Source organism: Triticum urartu, chromosome 6A (genome assembly GCF_056163025.1).
Source record: "Triticum urartu cultivar PI428250 chromosome 6A, HENAU_Tu73, whole genome shotgun sequence".
Taxonomy (NCBI): Eukaryota; Viridiplantae; Streptophyta; class Magnoliopsida; order Poales; family Poaceae; genus Triticum; species Triticum urartu.
In genome coordinates this window covers 106,482,221-106,506,508 of record NC_141878.1, presented here as the reverse complement: position 1 = coordinate 106,506,508, position 24,288 = coordinate 106,482,221, and positions in this window count along the sequence as shown.

Below are 24,288 nucleotides of genomic sequence, written 5' to 3'. Positions count from 1 at the left end.
GTAATAGTTTTGAGATATGATGATGTGATATGTAAGTTATGTTGATGAGTAATTGTGCTCTAGTAAGAATATTGGTGTTAAGGTTTGTGATTCCCTATGCAAGTACGAAAGTCAATAGTCATGCAATGAAAATTATACCCTATTTGTGGTGCATTACTCGGTGTGAATTATGCTTAATGCTTGCTTATGAGATTATTTGTTTCTTGGTTGGTCGCTTCCCAATCTTTTGCTAGCCTTCATTTTGCACTAAGTATGACCTCTACTTGTGCATCCAAAATCGTTTAAACCATTTTTGCCATATGAGTCCACTATATCTACCTATATGCGGTATTCTTTTGCCGTTCTAAGCAAATTTGCATGTGCCATCTCTAATTTTCAAAATAAAACTTCTCTTTTGTGTGTTTGTTTCACTCACGGAGCGGTGAGGGGTGGCTAATATTTTCCATGCAAGATGTGTTATTCTCAAGATGAGTGTTTATTCACTTGTGATTGCATGAGAGTAAGGCAAAGGTATTAGGGATGCCCAGTCCCGAAATGCAAAAAAAAAATTCCTTGGAAAGTGTTGGTATGGAGGGCACCCGTGGATACGGTTAGCCATGGAAAGTGAAAGTTATGGTGGAAAAAGGAATAAACTTTATTTTATGTTTGGGAACCGCCTATGGCATATCTAGCATGGAAAGTGTTTAGAACTCTAAGTCGTTTTCGTTGGTGGGATGGATACACCTCCCAAAATGTCTTTATCTCAATTCTTTGCTTTGAGCTCTGGCACTTCTACAAATCCCTAATTCCCTCTATGAAGGGACTTTCTTCTACTATTATGCAATTTTTATTGAAATTTCAGTCTCCGTCTTCTCTTAAAAAAGCACCAACCAGGAGGCAATATGATCATGCTCAAGTATTGGGAGTAGTTAATATTCGAGTGTGTTTCATGAATGGGTCAATGTTTGAGCATGATGGGCTAGGGATAACTTATTTTAGCATTGATATTTTGAAATACATGGTTGCTTGTTGATATGCTTGTGTATCTAAATTATTATGTCAAAACTAGACTATTGCTTTGAATCACATAAAAGTCCAAATGTCCATGCTATAAAGAAAAGAATATGATATGACTTGATGAACAACACTCCACATCAAAAATTCTGTTTTTATTACTTACCTACTCGAGGACGAGTAGGAGTTAAGCTTGGGCATGCTGATACGTCTCCAACATATCTATATTTTTTAATTGTTCCATGCTATTTTATTATCAATCTTGGATGTTTTATAATCATTTTATAGTCATTTTATATCATTTTTGGTACTAACCTATTGACATAGTGCCCAGTGCCAGTTTCTGTTTTTTCCATGTTTTTTACATCGCAGGAAATCAATATCAAACGGAGTCCAAATGGCACGAAACTTTACGATGATTTTTTATGGGCCAAAAGGAAGCAGTTGGGCCCTGGTTGCACCTGGGGGGTGCCCCGAGGGGGGCACAACCCACCAAGGCACGCCAGGAGGCCCTGGCGTGCCCACGTGGGTTGTCCCCACCTCGGGTACCCCCCAGATAGCCTCTTTGCTCTATAAATACCCAAATGTTCCCAAAACCCTAGGGGAGTCCACGAAATATTCATCCAGCCATCACAGAGTCTAGAAACACCAGATCCAATCTAAACACCATCACGGAGGGGTTCACCACTTCCATTGGTGCCTCTCCGATGATGCATCAGTAGTTCTTTGTAGACCTTCAGGTTCGTAGTTAGTAGCTAGATGGCTTCAACTCTCTGTCTTGATCCTCAATACAATGGTCTCTTGGAGATCCATATGATGTAACTCTTCTGCGGTGTGTTTGTTGGGATCGATGAACTTCGAGTTTATGATCAGATCTATGTTTTTATATCCATGAAAGTATTTGAGTTTCTTTGACCTCTTTTATGCATGATCTCTTATAGCCTCATATTTCTACTCTGATATTTGGTTTTTGTCTGGCCAACTCGATCTATTTATCTTGCAATGGGAAGAGGTGCCCGGTAGTGGGTTCGATCTTACGGTGCTTGATCCCAGTGACAGAAAGGGAACCGCCACGTATGTATCGTTGCCACTAGGGATAAAAAGACGAGATCTATATCTACCGCCATATAGATAAACGGATCTTGTCTACATCATGTCATCATTCTTATTGCATTACTCCATTTTTCCATGAACTTAATACACTAGATGCATGTTGGATAGAGGTCGATGTGTGGAGTAATAGTAGTAGATGCAGGAAGGAGTCGGTCTCCTAATCTTGGACGTGATGCCTATGTAATGATCATTGCCTGGATATCATCATAATTATTTGATGTTCTATCAATTAACCAACAGTAATTTGTTTACCCACTGTTTGCTAATTTTCTCGAGAGAAGCCAGTAGTGAAACGTATGGCCCCCGGGTCTTATTTCTCATATATTTGCCTTTGCGATCTACTTTTTCCTTGCTTTTATTTTTAGATCTATGAAACCAAAAATCCAAAAATACTTTGCTGCACTTTATTTTATTTGCGATCTATTATTTCAGTCTATCAGAACTTTCTCCCATCACACGCCAATTTCTGGCGACGTTACCCGAAAGGGATTGACAACCCCTTTAACTCGTCGGGTTGCGAGGTGTTGCTATTTGTGTGTAGGGGTTGTTTACGTTGTGTTTCTTGGTTCTCCTACTGGTTCGATACCTTGGTTTTATAACTGAGGGAAATACTCTACCGTCGTTGTGCTACATCATCCCTCCCTCTCTGGGGAAATACCAACGTAGTTCCAGCTACCATCATAGAGCCTCCTTTTCAGTTTCCCAGCTATCTATGTCAGCAGTGAAGGTCTTTTTGAGCTGCTCAATGTTTTCCAAAGAAATCCTCAATTTTGATTGGGCCTTGGATGTTTCAGATTGTTGAGTTTTTATGTTGGCCTTCAGATCATTGAGCTGTGAGTCCTTCTCAGAAAGTTCAGCCTGTGATATAAATATAGACCGAATATTTTGAGTATTGCTGAAGTCCCAAGCACAATACAAGTATGATACTTGGCACTTGGGGGCTAATGTATATTTGCTCTTAAAGATTTTTTTGAAAGTCCCAAGCACAATACAAATATTATACTTGGCACTTGGGGGCTAATGCATATTTGCTCTTAAGAACAATTTCTGAAGTCCCAGGCACAATATAAATATTATACTTGGCCCTTGGGGGCTAATGTATGTTGCTCTTTTGTTAAGACAGAATCATTGGCTGACCCAGACAAATGATGTAATCTGTTTTACAAAGACTACAACTTGGATTGTTGATTTCAAACAAGATGATTAGTCCTGGCTTATTCATGACTGATTAAGCTGGCACTTGGGGGCTACAGAGCAAAGTTCATTTCTTGCTACTTAAAGTCCTGGCTTAATATATTTATTAAGCCAGACCTTGGGGGCTACTGGATTTGATCTATGCAACTATTGAAGTTTAAAGCACATTCTATTCTATCATGTCCAATAAACTTGGCGACTAAGGGAAGTATATTCATATGAAAAGCGAATGGTGAGTAAGTTACTTCATAGCGTTCCTTCATCAAATTGATCAAACCGGCTTCAAAGTCTCGGCTGGTGTATAGACGGTTCAAGTACCCAGAGTGGATGTCTTGGGCGCTGAAATGGGCATAGCTATCCAATTCCACCTTCCACTTGCCTTTATCTTCAGTAGAAATTTCTTCTTTGGCACTGTGTTTAGATAAGGAAGTAGGTTGACCCGGAGCTGTGAATCCAACCCCAGTAACAATAACATCATCAGCCTTCTCCTCAGCAGGCTTAGTCGGGCTTGGCGGCTTAGAAATATCTGGTTCAACATCCATATGATCTATGGAGGCTTCATGGTATTGAGGTGGTGGGTCATCAATAATATCTTGAGCAGCTGGTTGTTGTTGTTCTGGCTCAGACTGGATGACGTAGTCGGCCGGCTTATTCAACTTTGCTTTCTTACTGGGTTTGGCCTGGCCCCTGAAAATAAGAAGCATAGAGAGGTCAGTGTAATGATCAGGTATATGGTTTGAATAGTTGAAAGTGTTCTTACCCAGGTACAGTCTTGAAAGCTGGGATTTGAGTTCCCGTTGACTCGCCAGAGGAGGAATGAGAAGTCCCCGGATAGTTTGAATCAGACAGAAATGACCTGCCTTGGGATAAAGTATATCAGAAATATATAAGACCTCTGGGCGGCGTTTGCGAACCGGTGTGTTGGGTAAGCCGGAAAAAGTAATCACACCACCGCTATGTAGGGTGGTGCGGCGAGCTTCGTGTTGCTGTTTCTTCAAAAGAAAGTTGGGATCCAAGTGAGCTAGAGGGTGACAAAAGCTTACTTTCCGGCTTGCTTCTCGGTTTTTCTGTGTTGGCAGAGGTTCTGAGCCGGAAGAAATAGTAATTACCTCTGTGTCACCTGCACGGCTGGCTTCAGCGTCGTCCTGATAATAATCGTTGTCAATGAGATGTATAAAAAAGAGCCAAGGGAGTCAAGTTCTACCTCTGACTCGTCATCATCATCTTCATCATCAATGTTTACACCGACGGGTTTGGTGGTCTTCTTCTTGGCAGGTTTTTTGGTCACCTTGGTTTTGGTACGAGACGGCTTGGTCGGCTTATCTTGCGGTTTCTTCTTCGAAAATGCAGAATCAGCCTGTTAAAGTCAAAAGATCATGAGTGGGCATAATTATTGAAAATATAGATTGAGTGGAAGATATGCAAACTTACGGCTGGCGGCTTGTTGAAGGTGCTAAAAGGACTAAGTCCTATTTTGCTGCATTCTTTTAAAAGTTCGTTCAGCAATTTCTTGGTGGCTTCATCAATTTCTGCATCGGACAGTTGGATGTCACAGTGGAGCTGGGGATCTTTCACACTGCCAGTATATTCACATATTAAGCCGGGGCGACAGTTTAATGGCAAGATATGGCTCTGAGCTTTGAAAATGATGGGGCATATTTGGCCCGATCCTTTGCACTGAGCAGCGAGGGGAGTGGATGTGTGCTGCTAAGCCAGTGATCGCGGTAACCCGGTAAGGGATTTTCGTCGGCTGGAGATGTGTCTTGATAGTAGAACCAAGTCTGGTTCCAGTCTTTGGGGTGACTGAGCGGCTTAGCATAGGGAAAGCTAACGTCTTTCCTCTTTTGAATTGAAACCCCACCAAGTTCGGTGTTGGGCCCATCAACAAACTCGGTCTGGTGGTTTAAATAGTAGGACTCTCTGAATAAGTCAATCGTGGGCTCATCTTGAAGATTAGCTTCGTAGAACACTTGGAAATTGCAAATATTGGACACGGAGTTGGGTCCGATATCTTGAGGGTGAAGTTGGAGAAAATGAAGCACATCACGGAAGAACTTTGAGCCGGGTGGGCTGAACCCCCGACTCAGGTGACCAGTAAAAACAATCACTTCTCCGTCCTTGGGTTTAGGAAGAAATTCTTCACCAGGGACCCTCCAGTGAATGACTTCTTTTTTGGGTAAAGCGCCAATTGCAACGTAGTTGTTCAAGTCTTCCTCAGTAACCCGGGATGGGACCTAGTTGCAAGCAGTGTATGTCTTGGCCATTTTTGATGAGCTGAAAGAAAGATTGTGTCGGTTCATGATTATATGGTTAAGCCGGCCTAACGAGTTAGCTGGTGAAAAATAATGAAGCATGTGTAAGTGATTAAGCCGGAGGACAACATTGAAGTTATAAACATGAGCTATTGGCGGCTTAAGAGGGGACTAATGATACCTGGCGGGTTATGCTTTCTAAAGTTAAGCCGCCCGTACAATTATTGAAGTACAGATCTGAGAAAGGGAAAATTGCTATTTTTTGAAAAAACAGGTTTCGCAGATTGATACTATGATTTTGGATCTGTGGCACTTCAGATAATGGAAAAATATCTAGACCTAAATTACGGTGCTTGAGCAGTTCATATGTCCAGATTGGATTTTTTATGCAAAAGAAGATGTCCTAGTAGCGAAAACGAGTGCTACAACTACCACCACGCAAGAGAGGTACCAAGTTCGAATCAAAAAGAGCAAGTTACAGGAAAGAACGAAGATGAACTTCGACGTACTTGTAGGAAACCCTAATGGGATTTATAGGAAAAGGAAGGAGGAGAACTCACCAAAGTTGTTGAATAGCAGAGGTGCGTGGATGAATTCTAATCAAATCAGGTTGATGCAGTGGACGTTGTTGAGGCAGTGGCGAAGGTCGACGGCGGCGGTGGAGCTCGGGTGTTGAGGCGATGCGAGGTGGAAGACAGAGACGAAGAGGCAAGGAAAAAAAATGAAAGGGACCCCTGGCCCTATTTATAACGTCGAAAGGATAAGTGGCATGCGCAGGAATCGAGGAGGCCAAGAAATGGATATGTGACAATGCAGACGCCTCGATTTTCGGAAGTTCATTAAAACAGAAGATATATTACAGATTTGGTGCTTGTATAATATTAGTGAGAGGTGACGTCACGACGGATTACCACAGTCCTAGGAGATGACATCATGGTGGGTTACCATAATCCTTAGAGCAAATGAAGGACTTTTTCTAAGTATTGGCAGATTGATATGAACAAGTTCACATCAAACTGGGGCCTAATGTTGGGGATATAACTACTGGGCATGACCTGCCCAGGAGGGGCCGGGTCATACCACTGGTGGTTCACCATTAACGAAGCCCATGAAGATGTTGAAGATGGTGGTTCATGAAGCAGGCTTACTGAAGGTCCAGAAGCCCAAAGGCGACTTAAGGCCCGGAGGAGTAAACCGCCATATATGTGTGATTTGTATTGTAAGGCATGTATAATTAGTCACCGAGCCGGACACGTTGTATAAGCCAGCCAGGACTCCAAGAGCCACTGGGCGTCAATCTGTGTATATAAAGGGACGACCTGACGGCGGTGTATGACAAGAAACAAGAGAGATCGAAAGCTAGGTTAAGCGTATTTGCTCCTAGGTAATCGAAACCCAAGCAATACCACCTCAACTGGATTAGGCTTTTACCTTCATAGCAGGGGGCCGAACCAGTATAAACTCATGTGTCCTTTGTCCCGTTTAACCTCTTTAAGCTAACCTAGTTACGATGGCTCCATGACTAAGTCCTTTCGCTAGGACATCTGCCGTGACAATTCCACGACATACATACAAGCCTAGAAATAACTAATATTTGAAGAAAGAAATCAGAAGAGGGATGTTTATGCAGAGAGTTCCTGCTTTGGATTCTATATAGAGACATGTATCTCGATGGACAACCAAAGTCTATATGATAATAAATTACTGATTTAGAGACATGTTCATGCACACTATTCATCCCATATATTGAATTGTATCCTATTAATTGATATGACACTCCTTGGGATAATGTTGCCTTCATATACTGAAACCTATAGACGAAAGTTATCTCCAGTTTCTTCTCATAGCACTGAAGGTTCATAGTGATCATGGGACGAGTTCTTCACTTCTACAAATATCTAAATGTTTGACATCACATACTGAAGGGCAATAATGCAAAATAGGTTATGCTGGCAAGCTAGCATCCGTAAGGGCAATGATAATGTAGAACCCTTTTGCATCAACTAGAATGTCTACATCCAAGGTCGTCTCACATGGAATTATGAAACCGTAAGAATCAAACCGAGCAAAATGAAACAAAAGAATAGTTCAACCCAAGCACATGAAGGTTCAAAGTCATCACGGGACGAGTTCTTCACTCTGATTAATATATAAATGTTTCACATCACATAGTGAAGGGAAATAATGCAAAACAGGTTATGCTGGAAGGCTAGCATCTGTAAGGGCAATGATAACGTAGAACCCTTTTTGCATCAACTAGAGTGTCTACATCCAATGTCGTCTCACATGGAATTACGAAACCGTAAGAATCAAACCGAGCAAAATGAAACAAAAGAAGACTTCAACCCAAGAACATGAAACTATATATGATGGTGAAAACAAACACATCATGACGAAAACGTACAATTAAACTTCATGAACTTGAAGAACTCTGAATAAACACAAAAACTAAAAATAAATCCTCTTTATTTATGTAAATAAACGAGCGAGCCAACGTAACAACCGACAAATTAGCCAAAATCAACACAAGGCCCTTTTTATCGTTGCATACAAAACTTGTATATAGTGTCAAAATAACATGTGTTTTTATGAAAGATTTCAACATTTGTACCAATATTATACATACACCACAACATAAAACATAACAGTTTTGCTAAGTCTCAGTCGACTGAGACTTGCTCATGTCTCATGCGATACTATATTCGTTTAATCTTGCATGGAGATTCATCCAATATTTCTATTTTTATTTTTTCCATTTCCTTTTTGTATACTATATCACTTGAGTGAGACGTGGCTAAGTCCCAGTCGACTGAGACCTAGCCACACAGAAAACATAAAGCGAACAAGCAACAACAGAATAACTTGTCAGATGATGACAAGATAAGTTTAATATCATTGTATAAAAAAAATCTCACGTGAGGTATCAATAGTCGCGTGTGGACACAGAGCACTTCAGGTTCTTTTACAAGTTTTTAAGAAGTAGCGTGGATCACAAAAGAAATCGGGTGTCATTGTCAGAGCAATGAGCAATGAGCAATGAGCCACCTAGACTAGAGTTTTTCTTCTATTGAGAATCGCACGAATAGGACTCCAGAACATGCGAATTGGGTAGTACTCCTATGCGTGAGAACAACTCGTACATGAGATCAAGGTGACATGAGTTTGTAGCATATGGACATGAGTTAGATATTTGTGTATAAAGTGCAATTTTCTCCTTGAAATTTAATTTCTACCAAAAAATAAGGAATAACTTGCAGAGCCACATTTTTTCAATTACTCATCTCCAGTAATTTTTTAAAATGAATCTTATTACTTTTTGCATCGAACATCATGCGGTAGTTTCACCATGTTTTTATTCAGCAAGAATTCGATATGTAGAAACATCTGAGAATAACGGGTCTTGCCCAGAGCATCTCACACTTCCCATCAACAAATCCCTCCTTGTGGCAGACCGAAACACATGGATCATCACTGCAATCTTTGGTATAGCTCTCGCTAGCCTCCTTGCAAGTCTTGGCATCAGAGCCTACAAAACAAACAACACAATACGAAGTATGAAAAAACATATCCTATAGTGTTTAACAAAGATATAAGATGATTTATGATGCACAGAGTATGAATTTCATATATGACTAGCAAATGTATAGATGATGCATTGAGGAAGTTCCTTGTTCTTTAAATGATACTTTGATACAAAACTTACCAGGAACCAAGAGGATTAGCATGATAAATAGCAAGCATAGTAGGCTTCGAACCTTGAGGACTCCCATGTCTCAATGATTATCAAGACACGAAGAAAGGTAAGTGACCACAAAACTGATGCACATCCAAATAGTCTATGCCATCTCTTATAGCCATGGATGATGTTGTCTAATGGAAAATTAAGAAAATATTAATTGAAAATTAATGGGAAAGATATTATTAGGTTCTCATATTTAGCATATATATTGTGTGATCCTATATACTCGCTCCATCCTGATTCATAAGCGACACTTATCATTAATTATGATTTCTTTTCCTTCCTATTCTCATGGTGTGAAACAGTTTCCTTTTCTGAGCCAATGTATGTAGAGAAATAAGCGGCTATTTTCTGAAGAAAATTAACCTTGTAATTGACACAGGCAGTTATTAAGCACATAATAGTGGTTGATAAGATAGTCTTATCTTAAGCCTTGCATTTGTTTTAGAGATGGCGATAAAAGCATGCCTGTAGTGGGTTATCTCTTAGCATTATCTTCAATAACTATCTATTCCTAAAAACATGGTGAGACATATTGTGCTGAGAGATCATCTCTTAACACTAGTGCAGCGATCTGCTATACAAATGGTTTTTAACCCCTTTCCGTGACAGCATTTTAAACCGCCGCCTTGCATGTGTGATTGGTCGAGCCATCACATAAACCGTCTGGGATAGGTCCTCTGGTAACACACGTAGGGCAAAAAGAGCTCATGTGTGATTGGTCGAGCCATCACATACAATTATACACGCCCAATCATTCTGTTCGTACGTACATACCACACAGTGAATACCAGCGAAACGTTTCTGTTCGTGTGTACATCGCAAATAGTGAATCCCAGACAAATGTTTCTGTTCATACGTAAATCACACACAATTTTTCCCATCACATCATATATGGTAGCCTTACCATTGCAGACGATATTAATAACTTTATCATTTGTGTTATTGAATGCATCACGCACGGTGCCTAGAATAAATTGTGTAGCATAGGTGTCCATTACACACACTTTTTATGTGGAAAACATTTGTGCAACGTGGCCTAATAGAAACAATTTTCCAGAGGAAGTCATGTGTGATTGTTCATTGATCCAACACGTTTACTTCCTAGAAACTGTGTGGGTTGTCTGATGTCATCGCCCACGGTGTTGTCCCAATAACCGTTTGCAGGAAAACCAAGTAAGCACGCTAATTAGCCTATTATATTTAGTCCATTTAGTAATAAAATTGACATTTCATATTAAACACACGATATATTTCATTTTCATAAGGATTTCATAATTGAAATACATCAGAGAGTACAACATTGTATAGCTTCGGCACTCGGTTACACCATATAGGCATATAGCTAGCTACCCCATTACACAACATCACCAAGTTTCACATGCAAGATCTAAAACCTTTCGAAATAAGCATCGTAGACGATACATAGATAGATGAATCTCATCTGGAAAACTGCTGAAACGGAAGGCGAATATGGAGCCTTCAATGATGTTGATGGTCCTTGCAACTTTAGGGCAGCGCTTGTGGATGATTGACCGCCGATCCTTCGTCCTCTTGAGGAAGATTTCGACATTGTAGCTTGGGTGTTGTATGAACACCTTCCTCACCTCTTGACCATACAGGTGGTTTCAGAGGTAATTATCAGTGAACTGCTTTGGAAAGGCCTAAAAACAAAGATATGCATAGATATGTCTTCTTCATTGTGTAGACAAATATCTTGTTGTTTTCGTTGCTAGTTTCTTAATGCTAACAATCTTTCTGAGTTTCTTATTTTGACTAATATTCATGGACATCTCATTTCCCCGTATGCAAAATGGGTCTAACAGTGGGTCAAAACCTCTGACAGCAGGACCTACATGTGCAAGACAAAATTGTTAAAAATCTAAATATTAGAATGGTTCCTGCAATTGCACAATTGTAACAGCCCATATGTAACTTTTCCCAATTTGGCAATATATCCATTTTGGTCTTCATCCAATTCCTTGGTTCTATCATGGTTGGCTACTTTTTGTTTGCCTTTGTGTTATTTGTTTATTGCATTGCCATGCCATCATCTTGTTGCATCATGGCCTCATCATGTGTTTGCACTGTGCTTGGTGTCATTTTGCAAATCCCCGTCATCATGTGCATCTTCATCTTGTAGCATGTTGCATTGTGGCATGTTCCTTGGGATCCAACTTTCATCTTTTTCCCCCTCATCACCACCTCTCCTTCTCTTTTCCTTCACTTTTGCAAGTGTCATTTTCCCTACTCCATAAATGTTCATCTTCTCTCCTATAAATCTTGCACCATGGCCTAAACCCCTATGCAAGTTTTCAACTTATTTGAAATTGTTTTGGTCAGGTTAAAAAATGACCAAAGTTTGAACTCAATTCAAATTTGTTTTATTTTTCTACCTTTAAAAATGCCCGAACCAATTTTATTAAATAGGGCATAAATCCAGGATCATGGGAATATTGTTATATTTCTCAAACTCCTCTCCTTTTCCCCTGCTCTTTTCCATTTATTTTTTTGCCCGAAGAAAAAGGAAAATAAAGGAAGCAGCAACAGCACCTACCTGGGCCTCGGCCTCCCAGGCCGGCCTAGCTAGCACCCCACGCCTCGCCGCCTAGCTCACCCACCCGTGCTCTCTCTCCCTGCCTTTTTCAACCACACCTACGCGTACCCCCGCTAGCTACCTGCCACGTCGCCCTTGGGTCCCACCTGCCAGCTGCCTAGCTACAGTCGCCCGCACCAACCTTTTCGTCCAACTCTTACCAGCGCCATGGCGACCCCGTGCCGAGAGCGTGCGAGCTTCGTCCCGTCGTCCTAGCCCCTTTTAAACCCCATCTCCTTGTCCCTCATCTCTCTAGGGTTTCCCTCACCCATCCACCGCCGCCTGGTGAGTTTAACCTCCAGATCCGCCGTCTCTGTCGTGCCCGAGTGCATAGGCGACGTGCTCCCCGTCGACCTCTGCCCCGCCTACCGTGTTTGTCGTCTTCCCCGTCGTCGACTACATCCACGATGTCGACTACGTGGAGCTGGAACCCGCCACTGCCTAGTCTTCTTCCTCGTCTTTGACTCCGGCCACCGCACGTGTTCGATCGTCGTTGTCGCCGTCTCAGACCTCCTCTCGAGTAACCAAGCACACCACCGTGCTTGTGATGAGCATAAGAACCTCCCCGACCCCCCCCCCCCCCGTCTTTTGCATGCTCTAAGCGTGCCGCCGTCCGTACCGGACCCCGCCGCCATCGGACCTCGTCGCCGACGAGTGCTCCGGCCTCACTAGCCCCACCACTCATGTCCAATGTGTTCGCCATGCCGTGTAGCTTCCAACAGTGCACGTAACTCCTCGCCTAGCCCCTCGTGTCGCCGCGTTTGTCTCCGTTGCCGCCGCCTCTGTTAGTCGTCGCCGGTGACGTCTCTATCGTCGTCTAGTGCGTGTAGTGGCACCCGCGGGTGCGGGGTCCTAGGGTGATCCCATTGCGCCCCGCTACCACGCCTTTTGGTCGCCGGAGAGGCTCCGACGAGCTCATCGCCGTCTCTGCACCCCGGCGAGCCCCTCCTCTGTTTCCCCTGCTCGAGCCCGCCATGTGGGCCCCGCGAGACCCACCCATCAGCTTCTCAGGGGACCAGGACCCACCTGTCATCCCCTCTCTCTTTTCTTTTATTTTTCTTTTGTTTTAATTCCAGGAATATTCCGTTTCTTGCATAGGAATCTTTCCATTTCGGGCTAGTCCATTTCTGGACATTTCCCTTTACGGAAAATGCCAATTCTGTCAATAGCCATTTTTGGCAAGTTTCAACTTATATCATTTGTGGTGTTTTTTATACACTAACCCCCACATATTATATATGTTTTTGGGGTAGAAAAATCCCTCCAATCCAATGATGGCATTGGTTTTTGCATTTGAGAAAGTTCATGAACATGTCATTTTACATCATGTTACTATTTTGGCATTTTTGTGTGATTTAATTCAAGCATGCTATGAGGTTGTTTTGTACATGGATAGCTTCTTTTTCATGCCTACTTCATGCTAGATTTTATTTCATGTCATTTAGGGCACTATGATGAGTGCCACAAGCTTGCAAAGATGCTATCATGAATCTGCATAATTCCATGACTTGGATTCTTCTAAGTCTGTTAACAGCCATATCATTTGCCATGCTTGCCTTGATGCTACCAACCTTTCTATGGGTTTCTAGAACAAGTTCAAAAAGGGAGATTTGTCAAGTGCATTTAGTAATATCATGACATGATCTTGTGTAATGTAATATGTCCCTGTAGCATATAGTTTGCTATGCATAAACTTTGCTACCTGATGTTGTTTTGGTCTTGATGCATGAATTTCTGCTAAGTTTGATAGCTGTTAACTTTTGCATTTTTGCCATGCTGTTTTAGACCTGTTCTATGGGTTTCTAGCTGTAGCTCAGTGTTCATGATTTGTAGAGCTTCACATGTGCTTCACTGCCATGTGCTTTGTTGCTATGTTGGAGTGTTGTAGCATAGTTTCTTGATGCATTTTAAGTGCTATGATGTTGTTAAGCGCAGTTTTGCATCATTCTTGTTTTGCTTGTCATTTGCAAACCGTGCATCCGTTTCCGGCGATCCTTATATCGATTTGGACCAAAATCACTCAATCTTTCCAGCGGCATGCTTGGGTTGCCAAGTTGATGCCTTGATCATCCTTTCCCTTCCGGAGTGCCCATATGCATTGCACATCATACCTCGCATTCCATGATGTCGGCGTTCTGGGAACGGGGGTCCCCAGACTTGCGTGCCTGCGGCCTGCGGCATGGCTCAAGTGGGGGCCCAGCGTGGGCCATCTTCATCAGCTCAAGCTCAAGACCCTTGTGAGGGGCCAAGACTCACGGGGCGGATGACAGAAAGCTTCCTCAGAGGCAGCCTCATCACGGAGGTTCGCGAGGAGGCGGAGAGATCAAGGCAGGGGTACCTCGCGAGGAGCCCGTGACGGAAGCCATGATGATGGAGACCAGGCAGGCGCCGGCCTGTGCAGTGTCCTTGTTTCCCCTTTGGTGCAAAGGGGGCAAGCACAGGCCAAGGCATCGGGCAAAGGTTACCATTCCGGTGCAACGAGACCAAGACCAATAGAGCGGCAGGACGGAGGTCACCATGGAGCCCAAGACGGCGTCATCACCAGAGCTTTTGGTAGCCGAAGACCACCTTTGGTCAGGATAACTTGTACTAGATATTCCCCTTCAAAATGGCCAATTGTTGGCGCCCTTCCCGCTCAATATTTGGGGAGAGGCCCAGGGCCCCTATAAATAGAGCTAGCCACCACAGAAGGAAAGAGACACCCAGGGGGAATGAAAGAGAGACAGCGAGAGATCTGGTAGAACCCTAGCAGAGAGAGAGAGGCGACTGAACTCACCCAAGCAGTTCATCGCACCAGCTCAAGAACACCTCTCGCGAGGCTGTTCCTCCCTTGTACTGTTCATCATCAGCCCCCGAGGCAATCCACCACACCAGACACTGGAGTAGGGCATTACACCACAATGGTGGCCCGGACCAGTATAAATCTCATGTCCCTTGTGTTGTTTGTTGTTTCCAGCTTAGATCACGCGAGGAGATTGGACGTAGAACGGTAGGGGAGAGATCTCCGCGCGCACTCCTGTGTTCAAACCTCAAGGGTCTGCCGGAACCCGAAATCCGACATTTGGTGCGCCAGGTAGGGGTGCACCGGAATCTTTCTTCCGCTATTTGCGTGTGATCTTCCGTCGTGTCCATGGCTGATGCTCGTCGGGCTCGTGCCAAGCGCCGGGTTGTTCTCGCCACCCACGTCGCCCAGACGGCGCCCGTCGGCGGATGCACTCGTCGTTCCCCATCGCCTGCCGCCAACGCCGCCACCGGCCCGGCGGGGAATGAGCAGCAGGCCTCGTCCCAGCATCCTTCAGTACGGCGGGAGGGCCGTACCGCCACACCGTCACTGACTCTAGCCGCTTCGTCGTCCCACGCCCGTTGCGCCCCCACGGACGCGCACGCCACGCTGCTCCTGGCAAGAGAGCTCTTGCACTACCGCCCCGTTGACGACCTCTACGAAGACTGGCTCGCCCGCATCACCGAGCTCGTCAGCGCCGCAGGGGGCTCCCCCCTTGCCGTCCTTCTCGCTACCTCGCCCTCCATTCCGCGCAGGAGGCGAGGATCAGGAGGTGCCTCCATCACCTCCTCCCCAAGAAGGCGCCCTAGCTCCAAGGCGCGCAGCCCCAAGGCAAGACCCTCCGTGCCCGGCGCCTGCGCAACAAGAAAGGAGCTGCCAAGAGATCCCTCGTCCCCAAGAAGGTGCTCGCGCGCTCCCTGCACCGGCGTGCCAAGATCGCGTCCCTGCACCTCCACACCAAGACCCCGCGCTGCTCCAAGCGGCGGCGCGCGGTAATCCCCAGGAGCAAGCCCAGTACTAGCAAAAGGCACCGGTGGCCACAGCAGGCTGCCGTGCCCTCACCCCCGAGCTACGCGGCGTCACATGGCCAGGCAAGTTCAAGCCTGACCTGCCCCCTCGCTACGATGGCATGGCGGACCCTGCGGAGTTCCTGCAGCTCTATGAGCTATGCATCGAAGCTGCCAACGGAGACGAAAGGGTCACGGCGAACTGGTTCCCCATGGCGCTCAACGACGGGGCCCGCACCTGGCTCCTGGCACAATCTCCTCCTGGGATGAGATGCGCACTCGCTTCATCGCCAACTTCCAGGGCACTCGCGACCGGCCCCCGGCCGTGAGCGATCTTCGCCGCATCAAGCAGCAGCAAGGGGAAACCCTGAAGAAATACATCCAGCGCTTCAACAGCGCTCTCCTCAAGATCCCCAAGGTGACTGAAGAAGCCATCATCTCGACCTTCTCCGATGGCGTACGCGACATCAAGATGAAGGAGGAGCTAGCAATCCATGAAGACCTGTGCACATCCCTGGAGCTGTTCAACTTGGCGACCAAGTGCGCCAGGGCTGAGGAAGGGCGCCTTTCCCTCCTCGAACTCCCGGCTGCCGACCCAGAGGAGAAGAAGCCCAAGGCCAAGGACGTGAAGCGCAAGGGGGCTGCCGTGCTTGCAGCGGAACCAGACACCAAGCGAGGCATGGATCAGCCTGAGTCATCCAAGGGCAGCCGGTGCTACGTGTACCACGACCTCCACACCCACAACACCAACGAATGTCAAGAGCTCAGGGCCGTGAGAGATGGACGTGTCGGCTGACGCCCCAAACAGCAACGATAGGGGCTATGGTTGAGGAGGAGGAAGAGGTGGTGGACAATGGGAAGACCATGGCCCTCGCCAAGGGTGGCGAGACCGACCTCGCGAGGATCGCTGGCAGGACCAGCCTCGCGAGGGAGGCTGGAGAGATTAGCCTCATGAGGATCGCCCGCACGACAACGCAGGCCTTCCTCCTCTGCCACCACCGCCAAGGAGGAACGAAGACCAACATCAAGACGAGGGGGCCGGGGGCTTCCATGAGCCGCGCGTAATCGCTTGCATCTTGGGTGGCGCACAGGCCCCAGCCTCACAGCGCATCTTCAAGCAATTTGCTCGCGAGGTGAATGCAGTCCTCCCCAAGCTTGAGGCCACGCGCCCTCCCAGGTGGTCTGCGTGCGCTATCACGTTCAGCTCAGTGGATCATCTCAAGTGCACGGCAACGGCCGGAGTCCTCCCGATGCTTTGCTCCCCAGTCATCAGCAACGTGCAGGTCACCAGGACCCTCATTTACGGCGGAGCAGGACTCAACGGCCTGTCCGTCGAGACGTTCGACAATCTCCAAGTGACGTACAATCAGCTTCAGCCAACCAAGCCCTTCTCAGGAGTCACTGATGGTTCCACTGTTCCAATAGGGCAGGTTCGCCTTCCAGTCACCTTCGGGCAGCGCAACAACTATCGCACCGAGCTCATCGACTTTGACGTCGCCCACATCCGTCTGCCATACAATGCCATTCTCGGGTACCCAGCCCTGGCCAAGTTCATGGCAGTGACTCACCATGGGTACAATGTCCTCAAGATGCCAAGAAGCGGCGGAGTCATCATCGTACCCTATGAAGAAAGGGACACAGTGTGTTCACTTGGGCGCGCATTCCAAGCCGCAGCAATCGAAGACCCGGACCACAGAAACAGAAGACTTCCCGAGGCGACCCTTAAGAAGAAGAAGGTTTTGCCTGGCCCAAGCCATAAGGAGGCAGGCGCCCCCGGAGGTGTTGCGTCAGGATCTATGCCCAATCAGGGAGCGCCACCCTCTCTCGCATAGGAAGGCGCGCCCGGCGCCCTCCTCATGCAGGGCTCGGGGGCTCTTTCTTGAAGAGCCACCGACCTTGTCGAGGTCACGAGGGAGGCGCTCGGGCACCACTTGGAGGGGTACTTCCAGGCACATTTCCCTCAGGAAGGTACAAGTCAAGGAAAACCAAACCCTCAGGAGTTCATCGCAAGAAACACCCAGGAGCTACAGGAATCGAGAGTCATGCGCGGCAGCCGCCGCCTGCCCACCGTAACCCCACATCCAGATGAGGATGGTGGGCTGCGCGTCTGCATTGATGTTCCAGGGCTCAACCGAGCCGCGTCTCTAGAGCGCCTCTGGCCTTCGCGCGTGGGGCGTTGCGAGGGTCCACCTCACAGCTATGTTCGTATGCCTTTCGGCCTGCCGAACACGGTCGCCGCTCAATAGTGCCTGCTGAGGAGCATTCTGGAGGCTCAGGAGGTCAGGCATGGTGCGGTCCTGGCAGAGATGGAGAAGGCCCTCGGAAACCCACCAGTGCCCCCGAAGCCTCCCGAGGCTCCTGGGCCTAGGGGCTCGTAAGGATCAACGTCTTCATCGCGCATCGACCGCTTCTTCAGCATCACTTCAACTTCAACGACACCAGGTGACATCTTTCTAAGTTCCGTTTTTAGCTGGGAGCGCCCACAGGGCCGCATCATTCCCAGGTCGCATGGATCCGTCTCTGCGGCATGTATACGTTTTGCTTACACTCTTTACTTACCTTGTTGGGGGCGCCCCTCGGGTTGCATCATCCCCGAGCTTCTAAGGCCTGGCCCTACGGCGTTTGCTTTTCCGGCATCTACTTAAAATGAATTTCCTCCTGCGTGATTAACATACCTGACCTAATCGCCTGCTCGATTGACACCTACCTATGGAGCCGCTCGCTCTGGCACGGCATCTGCGCACGGGTCCGTCCCTGCAACACTAATAAATCTGAGTGGTCAAGCTCTAGCCGCAACAGCCCCGCAAGGCGCCACCTCACCAGGCCCTCAGTGCCCCAATCACTTCCCCGGAGCGACAAAGGTTGGCTGGCAACCGTAACGACAGGTCTTGTTTCTCTTCATGATTGGTGTGCAGGACCTACTCCAGGAGCAACGCTAGGGACATCGCGAGATGTCTCTCCCTCTCTCCGGCACGGACCGCTTGCACGTTAAAATGGGGGCGCCTGAGCATCGCGACTCATGGGCTCCTACTGGCTCTCCAGCCCTCACACCATGGCCTTGACCCACGGCATCGCGACCTGTCATACCAGTGGCGGCTGAGCTCGCTCGAGCGCCGGGACCTGAGGACGTAGAGCATTAAGGAAAGTGCGGGGGAGTGGGAAGAAGCTCGCGAGGACCTAACCCAGCAGCGCCTCAGTTGCCATCGCTCGGGCCAGGCACTTCGTCGAGGAACTACACCAGACTCAAGAGATAAGTCACACCCTTACAGGAGTTGAACCAACGCAGCGCAAAAACCCTCGCCCAGTGCGGCTCTGTCACGGCGATGTGCGTTTCTTTCTTGCCCAGCGAGGGCTGCTTGAGCGCTAAAGGGGACCTCCCGAGCATCGCGACTCGGGGGCTCTTACCGGACCTCGGGCCGCTCACCTCCTGGCCTTGACCACGGCATCGCGACCTGGCATACCAGCGACGGCTGAAGCCTGCCTGGGGACTGGGACCTGTCAGCGTAGAGCGCCAAGTCCTCGTGCAGATAGAAAGGGGGAGCCGAGGCGAGACAGTACAAGCACCTCGCATTGATTCATATTAAGGATATAATATTCATCAAAGACATGGCAGACGCCTTACAAACCCCCATGGGGTGTTGCTTCGATTCCTCGCAGGGAACAAGAGTACTAATCCTAAGGAACGCTAATCGCCCGCACCACCGCAAGGGATGCCATCATCAACAGTGGGCTGCCCAACGTCGACGCCAACCCCATCCAGATCAGTGGCGTCGGCGGATGGACGCAGCTGCCCCGCTCCGAGCATGCCGCGAGCTCGAGAGCTCGTAGCTGTCGTTGCTCGTCTCCGGAGTCGCGAGGACTCGGGGGAGACACTGAATTCCCCAGCTCCTCCGCTGCTGCCTGAGGAGCTGCTGGAGGGCCGATGGGCAGGCCAAGTCCTTGCCAGTTCGTCGCCCTGCCGCTCTCCCTGGGGCAGCATTCCAGCCGGCGCCCTTCAGCATCGAAGACCTTGAAGAACATCAGGGATGCGCCATCATATTCAAGATGAATCACGAGGGCACCTACTGTCTGGCAGATCCGGGCGATTTCGCCCCAGCCCCGGGTCATGAAGACCTTGCCCGGAGCGACGACCGCGACCTCCGCTCCGGTCGCAAGGGTACTGCAGTCAGCGTGCTGCAGCCACAGCTCCAGAGCCCTGCTCGGCGGCATCTCGAAGGCGAAGGAAGGAGGAAGGCGAATCCAAGAGCTTGGAGGCATGGCGGCGTGGAGCACGAGCTTGCGAGAGGAGCGCTCGGCGTGGACTCCAGGAGGAACGACGCGCACCACCGTGACTCACCGGCGTCGACAGCGGCATCGTCGATGTTGCTCGATGCCTTCTCCCCCAGGACTCACGACGCAGGCGTGCAAGGGTAGCGGAAACCCAGGCGGCAGCCTCTCGTACCAGGGCCTCGGTGCCTCCTGCTGAGCACCCTCAGCTTGGTGGCAAAGGACCAGCCGCTTCTTCGGCGAAAGTGGGTCAGGACCCTCTCTGGGGGCCTTTCCCTTCTCTTCTGTAGAGAACTGGTGGATCGATGCCATTGGCGTAAGGAGGAGCAAGAACAAGGAAGGAGAAGGAAAGGAGCAGCAGGAAGGGATGGACTGAAGGGGCTCGCGCAGCCCCATACTTATAGCGGGAGGAGGCCAACCGCCGAGCGCCATGATCGCAGGTAATCATGACCGATTTATCTGCATGCAGGGGCTTGTCAAGTCGTGCGGTTTCCGAGGCATCATGGGGAAGCGCATACGCCCACGTCTAATCAATCGCCACGCAGCGCCCAAGGCCGTAGGCTGTTAGGGCCCGGGCGCTTCGTGCTTGCCTCTTCGCTTCCCTGCTAGGCCAAGCCTGGGCGCGCCTTGGGTCCGGGGGCTACTGTTGGCGTTCTGGGAACGGGGGTCCCCAGACTTGCCTGCCTGCGGCCTGCAGCGTGGCTCAAGTGGGGGCCCAGCGCGGCCCATCTTCATCAACTCAAGCTCAAGACCCTCGCAAGGGGCCAAGCCTCGCGGGGCGGACGACAGAAAACTTCCTCAGAGGCAGCCTCATCAGGCAGGCTCGCGAGGAGGCGGAGAGATCAAGGCAGGGGTACCTCGCGAGGAGCCCGTGACGCAAGCCATGAGATCGAGACCAGGCGGGCGTCGGCCTGTGCAGTGTCCTTGTTTCCCCTTTGGTGCAAAGGGGGCAAGCACAGGCCAAGGCATCGGGCAAAGGTTACCATTCTAGTGTAACGAGACCAAGACCAGCGGAGCGGCAGGACGGAGGTCACCGTAGAGCCCAAGACAGCGTCATCACCAGAGCTTTTGGAAGCCGAAGACCACCTTTGGTCAGGATAACTTGTACTAGATGTTCCCCTTCAAAATGTCCAATTGTTGGCTCCCTTCCCGCTCATTATTTGGGGAGAGTCCCAGGGCCCCTATAAATAGAGCTAGCCACCACAGAAGGAAAGAGACACCCAGGGGGAATGAAAGAGAGACAGCGAGAGATCTCGTAGAACCCTAGCAGAGAGAGAGAGGCGACTGAACTCACCCAAGCAGTTCATCGCACCAGCTCAAGAACACCTCTCGCGAGGCTGTTCTTCCCTTGTACTGTTCATCATCAGCCCCCGAGGCAATCCACCACACCACACATTGGAGTAGGGTATTACACCACAACTGTAACGCCCCGGACACACCCGCCGGTGGTCGTTACTCCTGGCAGGATCTAGACTGGCCCCATAGATCAATACTAGTCTTTTATGCGCACTTTGTCCTCACTCGTGCGCACCCGGGAGCAACTTCTCGATCGGTCACCCATCCTGACACTACTCAAGCTGAGCACGCTTAACTTTGGAGTTTTGTCCGAATGATCTCCGGGAAAAGAAGCAATTCCTTATTGATGTGAGTAGTCTATCATCCCTAATAAGCCAGGCTATCACATACACCCCCACTCAGAGGAACCGACGTCCTCGTCGGGCCACAGGAACGTTCCCTCTTGGCACAAACGTCTGTGCATCCAGTCCGGTACATGTGCCATGCCATGTGCCACAACGGGTCACAAACGTCATGAACAACATGACCGCGTACCTGTCCGCAAACATCCGTGTAACCGTGAGGGTCAGCTCTGATACCAGCTTGTAACGTCCCGGACACACCCGACGGTGGTCGTTACTCCTGGCGGGATCTAGACTGGCCCCATAGATCAATACTAGTATTTTCTGCGCACTTTGTCCTTACTCGTGTGCACCCGGGAGCAACTTCCCGGTCGGTCACCCATCCTGACACTACTCCAAGCTGAGCACGCTTAACTTTGGAGTTCTGTCCGAATGAGCTCCCGGACAAGATGGAATTCCTTATTGATATGAGTAGTCTATCATCCCTAATAAGGCAGGCTATCACAACAACGGTGGCCCGAACCAGTATAAATCTCGTGTCCCTTGTGTTGTTCGTTGTTTCCAGCTTAGATCACGCGAGGAGATTGGACGTAGATCCGTAGGGGAGAGATCTCCACGCGCACCCCAGTGTTCGAACCTCAAGGGTCTGCCGGAACCCGAAATCCGGCACATGCCATGTGTTGCATCATGTTACTTTTGCATTGCACCGTGATTGATTGTTGTTCTGTTGCTTGTGTTCTTTCTTTGGGTAGAGCCGGGAGATGAGTTCGTGAATAGGATCCTGTTGAGTACGTTTACGAGCAGCAAGCTTTCGACAACTCTGAGAACTTTGCAGGCAAGATGATCATTATCCCCAATATCACTTCTATCTTTGCTTCCTAGTTGTTCGTTCTATCGCTATGTCGTGCTACCTACCACTTGTTTATCATGCCTCCCATATTTCCATGTCAATCCTCTAACCCACCTTCCTAGCAAACCGTTGTTTGGCTATGTTACCGCTTTTGCTCAGCCCCTCTTATAGCGTTGCTAGTTGCAGGTGCCTTGCAGGTTGTTCCATGTTGGAACTTGGATATGTTGGGATATCACAATATCTCTTATTTAATTAATTCATCTATATACTTGGTAAAGGGTGGAAGGCTTGGCCTTTTGCTTATCCATTTGTTCCACCCTTGCCACCATAGTTTCCGTCATACCGGTGTTATGTTCCTTGATTTTGCGTTCCTTACGCGGTTGGGGTTATGGGACCCCTTGACAGTTCGCTTTGAATAAAACTCCTCCAGCAAGGCCCAACCTTGGTTTTACCATTAACCTAATAACAACTAAAAACTTGCATAGGGACTTTCTGGACCCCGTGGACTTAATCAACCCCTGGGCCAATGCTCCTCATGAGTGTTGCACCAAACTAGACCATCGTGCGGGGCTGCCCCTTGGCAACTTGGGGTATTTGGTATATACTTGTACGCTTCGCTCATCCAATGTACCCTGAGAACGAGACCGCGCACCTCCTATCAGGCTAGGTCGATGCATCGGGAGGTCTTGCTGGACTTGTTTTACCATTGTCAAAATGTCTTGTAACCGGGATTCCGAGTCTGATCGGGTTGTTCCTGGAGAATGAATATCCTTCGTTGATTGTGAGAGCTTGTGATGGGCTAAGTTGCGACACCCCTGCAGGGTATAAACTTTCGAGAGTCGTGCCTGCGGTTATGTGGCAGATGGGAATTTGCTAATATCCGGTTGTAGAGAACTTGACACTTAACTTAACTAAAAGACACCAACCGCGTGTGTAACCATGATGGTCTCTTCTCGACGAGGTTCGGGAAGAGAACACGCTGGTGTTATGTTTGAACGTAAGTAGTTCAGGATCATTTCTTGATCACTTCTAGCTTACGACCGTTGCGTAGTTTCTCATCTTACTCTTGTACTCGTAAGTTAGCCACCATATTTGCTTAGTGCTTGCTGCAGCTCCACCTCATAACCATATCCTACCCATAAGATTAAATAGTCTTGATCTCGTGGGTTTTGAGATTGCTGAGTCCTCGTGACTCACAGATACTACAGAAATAGTTGCAGGTGCCGATGATACCGACGCAGGTGATGCAACCGAGCTCAAGTGGGAGTTTGACGAGGACCTTGGTCGTTACTATGTTTTGTTTCCTGGTGATCAGTAGTGGCGCCCAGTTGGGACGATCGGGAGTTAGCATTTGGGGTTGTCTTCTTTTCTTTTGGATTCGTCCATAGTCGGACTATGTGTGTACTATGAATGATGTATGAATTATTTGATCATTGTGTGATGTGGCGATTGTAAGCCAACTATTTTTCTCTATCCTTGTTAATTACATGGGGTTGTGTGAAGATGACCCTTCTTGCGACAAAACCAAAATTCGGTTATGCCTCTAAGTCATTCCTCGACACATGGGAGATATAGCCGCATCTTGGGCGTTAGAAGTTGGTAATCAGAGCCATCCCCGACTTAGGAGCCCCCTGCTTGATCGAATCGCTGACGTTGTTGAGTCTAGAACAAAATGTTTTGAGTCTTAGGATTATATATATCAGAGAGTAGGATTCTTTTTTACTCCTTAGCCCCCTTCGTCACTATGGTGAGGTCTCCTGACGTAGATGTTTTGACTTTTCTCTCCTCAATTTCACTAAAAAAATTAGGAACACGCGGGTATCTTGGGATTATTCTGATATTCTTGTGACAAGAACATT